Here is a 15,827-nt window from a genome sequence, read left to right as displayed (position 1 = left end):
GGGGGTTTCGAGGGGATATTTAGTTTTATTTTTAATGGGGGGGTTTATCCTCCCCACCCATCTCCCGGCCGCCGGCTTCACAAAATGGCGCCCGTCGGCCGCTCGGTGCCCGCGCTCTCCCCTCCCCCAGCCCCCCTCACCCCCAGCCCCGCATCCCCGTGCCCGGCCCCACATCCCCCCCACCCACCCACCCCCAACCCGGCCCCCTGCCTGAGGGGGGCTGCTCCAGAGAGACACAGCAAGATCCCAGCCGCCTCTTTATTCACACCGACCCCTCCCTTTTACATCATGGAGGAGAAGATCTCCCTCTTCAAATCCTCATCTCCAATTTCCCCTCTCGTTTCTCTTGCTATTTCCTACAGTCCCTTTCAAGATGTGAGATATTTTCTCCCCCTTCTCTCTTCACCCCCCCCCCCCTTGTGAAATATATTGGTTTGTCCCCCAGTTTGCAAGAGGGACTTTGGGGTTGATGGAAAGGGGGGTATTGATGGTATTTTCCCCTCCCTCATGCGCAATTTTAAGTTTTTAGAAGTATTTCAATGGCATCCACTACCCAGTGAGTAGGCCAGCCCTCTATTTTAATTTGTATATGTGTCCCGCATTAAAATAAAATTTTGTGCTTCGACATACACGAATTGGGATGTTTCAGTCATGCCATTATATATTTTGGGATTAATTGCACGCTGGGATTGAGGGTGATCTCTTTCCCTTTCATTCTACTGAGGCGGAAGTTGCAGGTCACTCTTGGCGCACACATGCCGAGAAATAAGGACATGGGTGGAGACGAGGAATTCCTCCTCTTTAGCTAAGCTTCTCATCGTAAAGGTCTTTATACTGTCTCCTTTGGCTCAACCTATGTCAGGATTTTTTTTAACCTGATGGAAGGTTTTGTTGCCATCTGTTTTTCTTTGAACTCTTAATTTAAGAGTTGATCTGGGTTCTGCAGTTGCAACCCTGGATGTATTCATTTGTGGGGTAAGGTTGTGATAAAATTCAATCTTTTAACATGAAACCAAATTGTTCAGTTCTCTTGCCCCACCCAAAACACTGATCAATCTTGCTTACCTGTTAATGAATTCTGAGAAAAATCGCATTTCCTGTCATCAACATTTTAAAAATCAGTCCATGAAGCAAAACTGTCAAATTACCAATTAATTGTTATAAATCTAGCAATGTCATGCTACTGTTTCAATAAATCCATTTGTCAGTGTAGTCAATGGCTAACTTTTTTTGGAAGGGGTGGGTCAGTTACCAGGTTTTAGCAGATTACTGTAATTTACTACATTTTTGATATGACATGTTTTCAACTGTTATTGCAATAACTGCAGGGTATATTGTAATTCCATAGTAGGCTGTGAAAGGGATCACAGTTAATTGTAACACAAACCTATGCCTTTTAACTCTGTTTTGAGTGAAATTCTCTCAGTGCTGGCCTGTAGTTGGACATTGAAACGTTTTGAGACTTAACAGTAGGGTGTTGGTGGGGCTGGTTTCAAATATTCAAACTTGAGGGATTTACATTGATTTTCTCAAATTTTAGTTATTTCAGTTGATTTTTACAAATATATTTAGTTTCTTGTGCGTTGTTGGTGGAAATGCGCTATAATCTTTGCCGTTGCATTTTGCTACATGGGTGGTACAAGCAAAGTCCAGACGCATCTCCCAGGCAGCGTGTGGTACAATGGGCACAAAATGGAATCGGTTTAAGATTCTTCGAAGATCTGTCTTCTGAAGGAATGTGAATACCTGAAGTTGAGACCTTCCCATCCTGGTGTGTTATTACGCTGACCAGACTAATAAGATTGCAGTTCTTTTAAATGTTCTGTGGCTGAAGGAAATCTTGATCTATAAATGTGATTTAAATAAGGGTTTTTAACAGAAGGAATGCTGGTTTTTCTCTTAGGAACTGTTTAAAAACAATCTAACTTGCCATTTTTCATTTTGCTGAGATACAAAACTAAACCCAGGCTTCGCCTTCCAATGTCAAGATGGCCTTCTGCTTCTGAAACTAATCTCTGCCCAGTTAACAGTTGTCATAGATGTAGGCTGAATAACATGTGCGAATAACCTGATGGGGAGGAGAGAACTAGAAAAATTGCGGTAAAGCCATTTTTGCAACAAATAAAACTGATTTGTCAACAAGTCTTCCATGTGTTTTTTTAAATCTCTAGTAACAATAAAGCTATCACTAGGGTATTGCTGTCACACTTTTTGAATGTTAACAAATTCAATGGCTCAAGTTGTGCAGGATGGCATTTTCATGCAGATCAGGGAGATTCATTATTTGATCTTTGGTGTGATTAGCCCTGTTAATTGGTCCATGAACCAACTATTATATCAACCAAATACTCCATTGTAAGGGGAGAACGTGGAGTGGAAAGTTAAATTGTTTGTTGTGGAAGAATTTCTTGGTTACTTCTGATCTTTGGATGAACCAGTATAGATCTTCCTAAGCTGTATCTCATTTGCAGTTTCAGTCCTATTTGCTTATTCGTTTTCTCTTTGTTCTGATTGTGTTCCCTGCCCTTTACCTGTCCAACTCTCTTCACCCGAGGCTATTTAGAAGGTGCGACTGTTGATTGGAGTTGACAGGTTGTGACGGCTCAAAAGATTAAAGATGCCACTAGCTGTGTGACTAAGACATCCTCAACTGCTGCCCACCAGTCATGTGGGTGAGACTTCTGCAATTTCATTCCAGTCATTGACTCATTCGGTGCTTGGGAGGAAGGGTTTCTTTGAAACATTTCAGTGTGTTTTATGGATGGCATGGAACCTCAACTGTGGAGCATGAAACAAAGTTTTAAAAACATGACTACAATTTTCCCTATACATCTGCATGCTAGCAGCCAGACCCTCGTTCTGCATTAGTCATTTAAGTCCACATGCTGCACTTGCAACCAGAAACATGACACAGTGATCACAATTGGGAATGTACGTTGCTGGGGGGGGGGGGGTGTGGCAATTGTCACACCCAACTTCTGCCCTAACTAGATCAGCTAATTAAGTACAGACTGGAAATTGCAGTTGGCACTTTTGCTTCTGTAGTTATGAAATGAAAATCGCTTATTGTCACAAGTAGGCTTCAAATGAAGTTACTGTGAAAAGCCCCTAGTCACCACATTCCGGCGCCTGTTTGGGGAGGCTGGTACGGGAATTGAACCAGCTGCTGGCCTGCCTGGGTCTGCTTTCAAAGCCAGCGATTTGGCCCCGTGCTAAACAGCCCCTGCTGTTGGTGAGGAATGAATTAACTGTATAGTGTAGTATCCTCCACATACTGTAGGGTTTACAACTCATGACTTTTTGAAGTATGGCCTCTGTTAATTCCATAGAATTTATGGAAGGAGGCCATTCAGCCCATCAGGTCTGCACCAGCCATTGGAAAGAGCACCCTATTTAACACCACACTTCCACTCTATCCCAGTCCCACATAAGTGCTCTTAAATAAATGACAAGCTAATCTGTACTTGGTTGTGGTTCAGAGGAATGAATGAGTTCAGACACTAAAGAACAATGATTTCAATTGTATCATGTCCACTTGAACAAGCTGGTGGAGCCATAGTTCAAGGTCTCATCCAAGTGACCGTATTTTCAACCATACCTCACAGCATTGGAGGAGTGTTTGCCAACTCAATGTTCTCCCCCACAGGAAAATAACAGCTGTATTGTTAGATCGATAGAAGGGGTATGGAGGTTTTGCCCTCATCCATTGGAGTTTAGAAGAGGGCACAGTAGCACAGCAGTGTTGCTTCACAGCACCAGGGTCCCAGGTTCGACTTCGTGCTTGGGTCACTGTCTGCGCGGCATCTGCACGTTCTCCCCGTGTCTACATGGGTTTCCTCCCACAAGTCCCGAAAGACGTCCCTGTTGGGTAATTTGGACATTCTGAATTCTCCCTCCGTGTACCCGAACAGGCGCCGGAGTGTGGCAACTAGGGTTTTTTCACAGTTAACTTCATTGCTGTGTTAATGTAAGCCTAAATGTGACACTGATAAAGATTATTATTAGAAGGATGAGAAGTAACCTTATTAAAATATAAGATCCTGGGGGGTCTAGATGGGGTGGTACTGGGAGGTTCTTCCTCTTGTTGGAGTGATGGGAACTTTGGGACAAAGTTTAAGAATACATGGTCTCCCTTTTAAGGTCAAGATAATTTTCTCTTGAGGGTTGTCAGTTTGTGGAATTATCTTCCCATGAAAGTAGTGGAGGCTTGGTAATTGCAAGACAGTTAGTTAGATTTATGATTAACACGAGAGGGCAGACAGAAAATTGGTGTTGAGACCCCCGCCCACCATTGGTTCCATCCTCTCCCTAGTGTCTTGTGAGATCCTTAAAAAAAAAATTTAGAGTACCCAATTCATTTTTTTTCCAATTAAGGGGCAATTTAGCGTGGCCAATCCACCTACCTTGCATATTTTTGGGTTGTGGGGGCGAAACCCACGCAAAGCCGGGGAGAATGTGCAAACTCCACACGGACAGTAACCCAGAGCCGGGATCGAACCTGGGACCTCGGCCGCGTAAGGCAGCAGTGCTAACCCATTGCGCTGCCCTGTCTTATTAGATCCTAAGATGAGCTTCCAGGCTCTCACTTGTGCCTTTTATAAGCTTGCCTATTTGCATCTGACATTGCTCGGCATCACCACTGCCTCAGCTGATAAGTTATCATCCTTGCCCCTGCATTGCCTCTAGATGTGACTATTTCCAAGCACCTCATCTATTGTCTCATTCTTTCCTCTAAACACCCAAAGCTGTGCCCGTGTTCTTTTTCCTGCAAAATCCTATCCACCGTACGAGACATTGGTAAGACCACACATGGAATACTGTGTTCAGTTCTGGTCGCCGTATTATAGGAAGGATATTGTTAAACTAGAAAGAGTGCAGAAGAGATTTACGAGGATGCTACCAGGACTTGATGGTCTGTGCTATGAGGATAGGCTGGGATTTTTTCCCTGGAGCGTAGGAGGCTTGGGGGTAATGAGGGGCATAGATAAGGTAGATAGTCAACATATTTTCCCAAAGGTAGAGGAGTCCAGAACTAGAGGGCATTGATTTAAGGTGAGAGGGGAGAGAAACAAAAGAGATAAGAGGTGAAATATTTTCAGAGGATGGTGAGCATCTGGAACGGGCTGCCAGAGGCAGTGGTAGAGGCGGGTACAATTTTTTTCCTTTAAAAAGCAGTTAGATAGTTACATAGGCAGGGTGGGTGTAGAGGGATATGGCCAAATGTGGGCAAGTGGGACTAGCTTAGTGATAGAAACTGGGTGATATGGACAAGCTGGACCGAAGGGCCTGTTTCCATGCTGTAAACATCTATGACTGCTTGCTGATCGGCATTGGCTGCTGATCGCCTCCATTTTAAATTTCACATTCTGGTTTTCATAGATAATATGAGCAGGAGGTGGCTCTTTGAGCTTGCTCCACCATTCATTATGATCATCCAACTCAACAGCCGAATCCCAATTCCACCACCCCCTGCCCATATCCTTTGATCCCTTCGCCCTAAGTGCTATTTATAACTGCTTCTTGAAAACATAATGATTTGTACTCAACTACTTCCTGTGGTAACTAATTCCGCAGGCCAACCACTCTCCGGGTGAAGAGATTTCTCCTCCTAAATGCTCTAGCCTGCATCCTCAGACTGTGACCCCTGGTTCTGGGGACACCCACCATTAGGAACATCCTTGCTGCATTAGGGTAGCACAAGTGGCTAGCACTGTGGCTTCATAGCGCCTGGGTCCCAGGTTCAATTCCCCGCTGGGTCACTGTGCGGAGTCTGCACGTTCTCCACATGTCTGTGGGTTTCCTCCCACAGTCCAAAGACGTGCAGGTTAGGTGGATTGACCATGATAAATTGCCCTTACTGACCAAAAAGGTTAGGAGGAGTATTGGGTTATGGAGTTAGGGTGGAAGTGAGGGCTTAAGTGGGTGCAGACTCGATGGGCTGAATGGCCTCCTGCGCTGCATGTTCTGTGTTCTATCTACTCTGTCTAGCCCTGTTAGAATTTTATAGATTTCTCTAAGACCCCCCTTATTCTCCCAAACTCCACTGAATACCATCCAAACTGATTCAGTCTCTCATATATCAGTCCTGCCATCCCAGAAAGCAGTCTGGTAAACCTTCACTGATCCAACTAGAGCAAGAACATCCTTCCTCAGATAACGAGACGAAAACTGCACACAATATTCGAGATGTGGCCTCACCAAGGTCTTGTATAATTGCAGCAAGACATCCCTGCTCCTCTATTCAAATCCTTTCATAACTGGCCCCTTCCCTTTTTATCTCTTCCAGTCCCAACAACCCTAATATCGCTGCCGTCGCGCCATTTTCTCTTCTGATTCTAATTGATGGACCATGGGCGGCAGTGTCGATCTGCTGAGACTCTGGCCTAAACTCTGGGATTCCATCACAAAACCTGTCCCACCTCTCCTCTTTCCTTCACTATGAAAATAAACTACTGTTTCATCTGCCCTAATTTCCTACATGGTTCAATGTCAGATTTTTTGACATTTGTGAGCAGCTTTGGGATTTTTTTTTATTACTTTAAAGGCATAATACAATTTATTAATAGTATAGTGGAATTTTCCAGTTAAACGGCTAAATGACTGTTCTCCATTGCCACTGCTGCTTTTGTATGTATACAGATCATAGTACTGTACCTTGCTAAGTTTCCAAATCATAATCAAGTTTGGGTCACTTTGATCCTTATTATAAATCACCAGTTTCTGATAAGTTGATAAGTCATTCAAGTTTGAAAAGGGATGAGGTAAATCAGAAAATATAATTATGATTCTTAAGATTTTAAATGTTTGAAAATTAAGGTAGAGAGGAGAGACAATTAGATAAATTTCTCTTTTTGAATCCTGAGAAAGAAGAAAGTTTGTTTCTGCTTGAAGTCCGGAGATGATCAGTAATAAGGTGGTGTGGGACATGGCACTGGAATATGATCATCAAAAGAGGTTGCTTAAATTGATGAGGCATGAAGAGACTTTGGAGAGCTGAGAGAATATAGATCGCTATTGTTGGATGCATTGAGATTTACGCCCAAGATCGCACAACACGCCTATACTTTCTCAGGAAACTAAGGAAATTCTGAATGTCCACATTGACTCTTCCCAACTTTTACCAATGCACCATAGAAAGCATACTAACTGGCTGCATCACAGCCTGGTATGGCAACTGTTTGGCGAAAGGCCGTAAGAAAGAGACGTGAACACCACCCAGTCCATCTCACGAACCCCCCTCCCATCCATTGACACTGTCTACACCTCACGCTGCCTTGAAAGCAGGCAGCATAATCAAAGACACCCCCACCCGGCTTATTCACTCTTCCAACTTCTTCCATCGGGCAGGAGATACATAAGTCTGAGAACACGCATGAACAGATTCATAAACCGCTTTCCCGAGATTCAAAAACAGCTTCTTCCCCGCTGTTACCAGACTCCTAAACAATCCTCTTATGGACTGATCTGATCTCTACACACACTTTCTCTACTGAGTAGTACTGCACTCCTGTATGCTTCACCTGATGCCTGTGTCTATGTACTTACATTATGTATTTTATGTTTGCCCTATGTATTTTCTTTTCATGTACGGAATGAGCTGTATGCAAAACAATACTTTTCTCTGTACCTCAGTACACTTGACAATAGACAAATCCAATCCAAACCTTGACAAGAATTTGGAGGTTGTGAACACGTGAGGAAATGCAACCTGAAGAAGGCTGATGAGCATGGTCATCATGACTGAGCAGATGGAACAATGGAGTTAGATTAGTGAGGAATAAGTGATTGAAAGATGGCTAGATATTTTTTTCTGAGGGATAACAAACGGGTTGGGTGGGTTAGATTGGCAGAAAGGGTGTGGAGTTCTAGACCTAGAATTGTACAAACTTCTACATGTGTCATCATTCAGAATCGTCTATCTGGCCACATGCTTTTCACCATATATCCACTTAACCTTTTATGCATTATGGATTTTGGTTGGGCATGCAATAACCTAAAATATTTTTAAAAAAATTAACCTTTCCCTGTTATTCTGATGATCAATTTGTTTCTGGCATTATCAGAACTCCATAATTCTTGGTACTGACCTCTCTGCTTAAATCTGCTGCTTTGTTTTCTACTTGGGAGTTCCAATGTCTTTTAAACTAACATTCTGAGTATTGTAATGAATCTCTTTTGCATCTCTCCATGGAATTAATAATCCTCTCTAAAAGTATGACACCAAGAACTGGATGCTATTCTAACTGATTAGTGTAAGTTTAATATCTCTTTACCATGGGCTGCTATGTGTATAAATATATATAGAAGATAGGATCCAAATGTATTTAACTTCAATTTGTCATATTTTTATCAGCTTTTGCTCCCACTTAAAAAATGAATGGCTTAAGCCAATTAGTGTCTATGTGCAATCCTCATTCTTCCTCCCAAAATGTATTACTTCACTTTTCTCTATACAACTTCATGTGGCATCTTTTTTGTCCAATGTTAAATGTGTATGTTCTCCTAAAGTTGCTCACAAGGATTTCTAAGGGCAGCATAGTGGTGCAGTGGGTTAGCTCTGCTGCCTCACAGCGCCGAGGTCCCAGGTTCGATCCTGGCTCTGGGTCACTGTCCGTGTGGAGTTTGCACATTCTCCCTGTTTTTGCGTGGGTTTTGCCCCCACAACCTAAAGATGTGCGAGATAGGTGGATTGGCCACGCTAAATTGCCCCTTGGAAAAAAATGAATTGGGTACTCTAAATTTATTTTAAAAAGAGAAAAAACAAGGATTTCCAGATGAAACGTGGTTCATATGCTAATTGGAAATTAGTTCTTCCGCTAGTGACTGCATAGTTTGTTTGCTCATTTTAGTAAATGGGAGTAGGGAATCCTCATTCATTCTGTAAAAAAAGCTTCATTTCAGAGAGGGACTTTAGGAGGACATACACATTTTTGAGAAAGGGTGAAAGGCGACTCTTGCGTAACGGGATCCGACCTGAGACAATGGAGAGATTGTTCTGCCCTGGGCTAAAATTCAGGATCTGGAAGCGATGTTCTGTTTTATGTAAGATGACCTACAGAAGTTGGGTAGGGTGCTCACTCTTTTCTTTCTTTTTTAAAAATAAATACATTTAAAAGTACCCAATTTTTTTTTCCAATTATGGGACAATTTAGCGTGGCCAATCCACCTAACCTGCACATATTTGGGTTGCGGGGGTGAAACCCACGCAGACATTGGGAGAATGTGCCAACTCCACACAGACAGTGACTCGGGGCTGGGATCGAACTCGGATCCTCAGTGCTGTTGGCAACGTTGCTAACCACTGTGCCACCCCGGGTGCTCGCTATTTTCATGTAACCTAAAGATGAGTTTTACTCATGGGACTAAGTGATTCATGAACATAAGTTGCTTTATGTGAGTTTCACCTAGTGGTGGCTTGATCTGGTATCAGAATGATTGCAGTCATATACCTGTGAAATGTGCAAGTATCCCATCTAGCGTGATCTTCCATTGTTTAAGGCAGTGAGTCAACTGTTGAAAAAGTAAGATGCTATGTTCATGTTGTAATCTGGATAGGTGTTGGCCGGTAATTATGTCATGTGCCCTGCCTGTTACATCACTGTCTAAACTTTCTCTTGATGCAATATGTACTTTTATTGGAAATTTAGCACAAACACATTTAACGACTTGGTGAACAAATGGTGCAGAAGAATGATTTTCACCTGATGGGTCAATATTGCAAAAGCAGGCCCTTAGTGGTTTTCTATTTATGCTGAAATTTTATTTGCAAAATATAGCAGTGGCTGAATTATTTTTCACTGATTTGCTCTGGCATACTCCTGATGTCAGAATCGCCAGGATCAATGATAGCCAATGGGCACAAGCTGTACCCAGTTCAATGTTGTTGCCACTGTAGTGATGCACATCAGTTTTCGCTTGCATAAGGGGGGCACGGTGGCGCAGTGGGTAGCACTGCTGCATCGCAGCACCGAGGACCTGGTCACAGTCCCAGCCCCAGGTCACGGTCCGTGTGGAGTTTGTACATTCTCCCCGTGTTTGCGTGGGTCGCACCCCCCACAATCCAAAGATGTGCAGGGTAGTTTGATTAGCCATGCTAAATTGCAGCACGGTTCAATTCCCGTAACAGCCTCCTCGAACAGGCGCCGGGAATGTGGCGACTAGGGGCTTTTCACAGTAACTTCATTAAAGCCTACTTGTGACAATAAGCGATTTTCATTTATTCATTTTTTTCAATTGCCCCTTAATGGAAATAATGGGGGGGGGGAATTAAAAAGTAGTGATTTTTAAAAATAGCCCGTGCTAGCATAGTACTCAATCTCAGATTTCATCAAGGCTGGGCAGTTAGCAATAATAACCAGCTTGGCTTTGCCTTGACAAATCATTTTCAGTCTGTTTGTAGCCCAACACACATTTGCCACTTTTCATAACCAACTGGAGCCTGGAGTTGAAGGACCCTCTGATTTTTCGTCATCTTCACTGCAACCATCTGGCCTGCTGTCCTAGCCTGAAGAACACAATGAATGAGGAGCATAGAATATGAGGGGGATGCCGCAGAGTGGCTTTAATCACCACTGGAGGAGGAACAGCTCCGCCGGCGAGGCCAACACAAGATGGCTGCAGATAGAAAACTTATTTCCAAGAAGTTGCCTTTTTGTGTATCCGTATCTACTAAAGGATGATACATTACATTTTTTTTTTAAGTGCCTAATTCTTTTTTTTCCCAATTAAGGGGCAATTTAGTGGGGGTGAGACCCACGCAGACACGGGAAGAATGTGCAAACTCCACACGGACAGTGACCCGAGGATGGTGCATTACACAGTTGCCATTCAAGTGGTCTTAACTGGGTGTTTGGGAAGTTTTCTGATGGTTGAAGGCATCATAGCTGAGCTTGTTTGACTGTGTGTCCTTTCCATCAGAAATCATTGACTGCGAAGTAAGAATCCTGTCTACCTCTTCCACTGCCCGAAACCAGGGTTAATTGTGGTGCCCCTTTCCCCAGAGACTGAAATTGACTGAGCACAGCACAAATAAATTTGGTCTATAGAGTTCTGCTGCATGCTGATTTGGCTGTCCAGCAAGCCTTTTAAAATTTTAAAAATAAATTTAGAGTACCCAATTAATTTTGTTCCAATTAATGGGCAATTTAGTGTGTCCAATCCACCTAACCTGCACATCTTTGGGTTGTGGGGGTGAAACCCACACAAACACGGGGAGAATGTGCAAACTCCACACGGACAGTGACCCAGAGCCGGGATCGAACCTGGGACCTCGGCACCGTGAGACAGCAGGGCTAACCCACTGCGCCACCGTGCAGCCCTGCAAGCCTTTTATTTAAGTAAGTCTCTGCTTATTACAAGCTTATGAAAAATAAAAAATAGTTTGGAAACAATATTCCGCCTTCAGAGCAGTTATTTTATTGAAACTAATGATTCAGGAAGGAGAGTCTTGGGAAGACCTGTCGACCAAATTGTTCTAAGAGGGCAGAATGCAATTTCCATGTCGCACTTACAGCAGCGAGAAGATGAGAATTGAGGCCAATATTCCCTGTTGTAATGCACTTTCCAGAAGCTGTTGCACATAAACTGGATACTAGACCCCCCCCCCCCGGCACAAATCCCAGCCAACATGGCTTACACACAATGCCACCTTCCCCCAACCACTCCAAACTCCCCCCGCTGACAGCTTAATTTTTCTTGAAGAAGTTGATGAACGGCTGCCAAATCCGAGCAAACCGCTGCAACGAACCCCTCAAGGCAAATTTAATTATTTCGAATCTGAGAAACCCCACCATGTCGCTAACCCACACCAACTACTTCAGGGGCTCCGAGTCCCACCAACCTGGTAAGATCTGTCTCCGGGAGATGGGACGCCGGCCTCTCAACCCCTGGGCTCCCGGGTCTTCCAACACACCGAAGATCACCTCTGGACTCGGAATCACCCTCACTTTTAAGACCTCTGACATGACATCAGAAACCCCATAGCCTCGGACACATCCAAAACATACGGACATGGTTCACAGCAACCCCCGCACAGCGCCCACACCTATCCTCCACCTCCTCATAGATACTGCTCATACGGGCCACAGTCTTGTGTGCCCTATGGACCACCTTCAATTGGATCAGGCTAAGCCTGGCGCACAACGAGGACACTAACTCTCCTCAGGGCCTCCTCCCATAACCCGGCCTCCAACTCTCCTTCCAGCTCTTCCCACTTTCTCTTCACCTCTCCTATCGGGGCTCCCTCCCACTCCTATCAGCTCCTTGCATATCTCTGATACCTTCCCCTCTCCTACTCCTGTTCTTGACACCACCTTATCCTGGAGCGGCAGGTGTGGGAAGGTCGAAACCTGCCTCTGCACAAAATCTCTCCCCTGTAGATAACGGAACCCATTCCCACCTAGCAACTCAAACGACTCCGAGCTTGGGAAACCATCAATAAAGAGATCCCCAAATCTCTCGATCCCTGCCCGCTGCCACCTCCAAAGTCCCCCGTCCAGCCCCCACGGCGCGATGGTGGTTATCACATATTGGTGCCCACACCGGACCCCCCCCCCCACTCCATGTGCTGTCCCCACACCCTCAGGGCTGCCACTACCTCCGGGCTTGTGGAGTACTGAGCCGACGAGAACAATGCCCCCAGACTCGCGTCCTTACATGATGCCGCCTCCACCTGCTCCCATACTGACCCCTCCCCCACTACCCATTTCCTGACCATCGCAATGTTCGCCGCCCAGTAGTAGTTAATAAAATCCGTAAGGGCCAGCCCCCCGCTCCAGCAGCACCTTGTCCACCCTCTGGGTTTTACCCGCCCAACCAAATCCCGAGATCTCTGAATTCACCTTTTTGAAGAATGCCTTGGAAATAAAAATTGGGAGGCTCTGGAAAACAAACAAAAACCTCGGGAGGACCGTCATTTTAACTGTCTGTACCCACCACGCCATGTCAACAGAATGGTAAAGACCTCACTCTTGCCTATATTCAATTTGTATCCCGAGAACCGGCCAAATTCCTCTAATATCCCGCCAATTCCCCCCAGCGGGTCTGATATGTACAGAAGTAGATTGTCCGTGTAATGTGAGACCCTGTATTCCACCCGCCCGCACTATCCCCTGCCAGACCCTCTATGCTCTCCATGCCATGGGCTCTATAGCTAAGGCAAACAACAGTGGAGAAAGTGGACATCCCTGCCTTGTCCCCCGGCACAACCTGAAGTAGCCCGATCTCTCCTGATTCGTCCGCACGCTTGCCACCGGTGCCTGGTATAGCAACCCAACCCAAACTGCCCACCAAAACCATTTTAGTGTTAGATGGTGTTTCAGTGCTTGAGTTTGTATATAGTTACTTGCCTATCAATGGAATTTCTTAGTCTAGAAATACAATCATACCTGGAATTGAATGTGGAATTATTCTGTTTGGAAACTTGCCTCAATATTACTTTAAAAGGTGTGGCATCCTTTTTGGGGATATTTTTGGACTGAGTTGGCATAACAAATATTTGCAATGGCAATGCTTGTTGGAGGCCAATCATCTAAGCCCAGACATCACTGCAGCAATTCCCCACAGTAGTGTCCTAAACTCAGCCATCTCCAGCTGCTTCCTCTGTGACCTACCCTGCATCATGGTTAGAAGTGGGGATGTTTGTTGATGGTACTGATTGTTCAGTACCATTTGCAACTCATCAGATACTGAAGCAGCCCATGCCCAGATGCAGTAAGACCTGGACATCATTCAGGCTTAGAGTGGTAAGTGACATTTGTGCCAAACAAAGACCATCTCCAAAATAGAATCTAACCATCTCCCCAGTCAGTGGCATTATCATCACTGAATCTTACACCATCAACATCATGCAGGCCAGCATTGTGCATAACCTGAACTGGGCAAGATATTTAAATACTGTGGCTACAAGAGCAGGTTAGAAGCTGGGAGTTCTTCAGCAAGACCAAAGTCAAGTCAGGAGTGTGATGGAATACTCTCCATTTGACTGGATGTGTGGCTCCAGCAAAACTCAAGAAGCTTGACACAATCCAGGACAAAAACTGCTTGATTGGCACCCAATCCACCACCTTAAATATTCATTCCCTTCCAGTGGCTGCAGTGTGTACCAGATGCATGATGCACTGCAACTTACCAAAGCTCTTTCGACAGCACCTTCCAAACTTGTGACCTCTACCACCTAGAAGGACAAGGATAACAGACGCATTGCTGCTCCTTCACCATCACTGGGTCAGACTCTTGGAACTCCCTCTGAGAACCACTGTGGGTGTACCTAGACCATATGATCCTCAGCAAGAAAGTGGCTCACCACCACCTCTAGGGCAACTTGGAATGGATGACAAATGCTGACCATGCCACATCCCATGAAAGAATAAAAATATTTTTAGCCGTTTGTTGTGACACCACCACAACACACTGCTGCTCTAGTCGTTTGCTAATTGGGGACTAACTGGTTACAAAGTTTCAAAGAAATGGTCAACTTGCTTGGGCAGCATGGCGGCGCAGTAGTTAGCACTGTTGCCTCACAGTGCTGAGGACTCTGGTTCGATTCCTGCCCCATGTTACTGTCCGTATTGAGTCTGCACATTCTCCCCGTATCTGCGTGGGTTTCACCCCCCACAACCCAAAGATGTGCGGTGTAGCTGGATAGGCCACACTAAATTGCCCCTTAATTAGAAAAATTAAAAAAAATAAATGGCCAACTTGCTGTCATTTCTTCCATGCGAGTATTAGTAGTCTCTTAATGATGAGGCCAGGAGATTTTTGTGCATTTCTAGTTTTGAAAAAATCTCGCACTCCCTGAATGTTTAATTTTACCACATACTATTTGTACCTTTAGGATTAAGTGAGCAATTCTGTTAAAAATGCAACCATTAATTTTCAGTATTGATGCATAATTATTCTTGCTGCTATTTTGTATATCCCCAAGATCATTTTTGGCCCTGAATACCCCATTAATATTCGCTACTGTACAGCTTGTACTACAATATTACACATTCTAACATTGTGCATGATGCTTCAAGTAGTTGTAGCAATTCCTAACGATTATTTAACTTGAAGGAAACTCAATGATGTGGCACTGGTCAGAAGTAATAGTTGTGCTTTCAGAAAATTGCTACATGGGTGAAAAAATAGGAGGGCAGGATATTGAGACTGTTTTGCTAAAACACGGGGGAACTGCGAGAGGTGTGAACCTGGTCTCTTTTTTCTGATCTCAGCTGTTATATTTCTGGAAATTTAAATTATTCAGCTATGGTAATTTTGAACCCTATGTAATGTGGACTAATAGATTAGTGTGGAGATGGTAGGAAAAGGCAGTGTATTTTGAACTTTATCCCGAGGTAATGATTAGAGATATGGAAATGGGTATCTTTAGTGACTAAACTTCATTTTGTGAAGACATTTCCTGGAAATACTAATCACATGTAGTCTGAAAGTTGGCAAGTACTTGGAACTATGTTTATAAAAGGGAATGCAAAGTCTGAGGTTGCCTTTGAGATTACACATCATTAACATGTTGCCTTTAGATGTGGATTTTTATTTGTTTGTAATTATCTCATTCTTGATTTTCCATGCAGAATTCAATGTGCTGCCCCTTGTTTTGAAACTTTACAAAATACATCCATAATCATATTAAATTCACACTTGGATCCTAGATACTATTGATATTTAACTGTGGACTTTTATGCATTTAAGATTATAATCTCCCAAGTGATTCGGCTTTAATTAGTGATTGACTACCTTGTATAAATGTGCTGATTATGGATATTGCAAAGATCTAACTAATGAAAAATGTGCACACTGAACAATTAGACAGCTTAAGGAAATCCATT

The 15,827-nt window shown here is 44.0% G+C and overlaps 1 protein-coding gene across 1 annotated transcript in view; it reads left to right on the top strand.

Moving 5' to 3' along the window:
- Positions 1 to 15,827, top strand: part of ywhae1 (tyrosine 3-monooxygenase/tryptophan 5-monooxygenase activation protein, epsilon polypeptide 1) — a 58,614-nt gene that overhangs the window by 355 nt on the left and 42,432 nt on the right. The window lies entirely within an intron of this gene.

Source organism: Scyliorhinus torazame, chromosome 12, assembly GCF_047496885.1.
Source record: "Scyliorhinus torazame isolate Kashiwa2021f chromosome 12, sScyTor2.1, whole genome shotgun sequence".
Lineage (NCBI taxonomy): Eukaryota > Metazoa > Chordata > Chondrichthyes > Carcharhiniformes > Scyliorhinidae > Scyliorhinus > Scyliorhinus torazame.
This window is presented reverse-complemented; position numbering and strand designations above follow the sequence as displayed.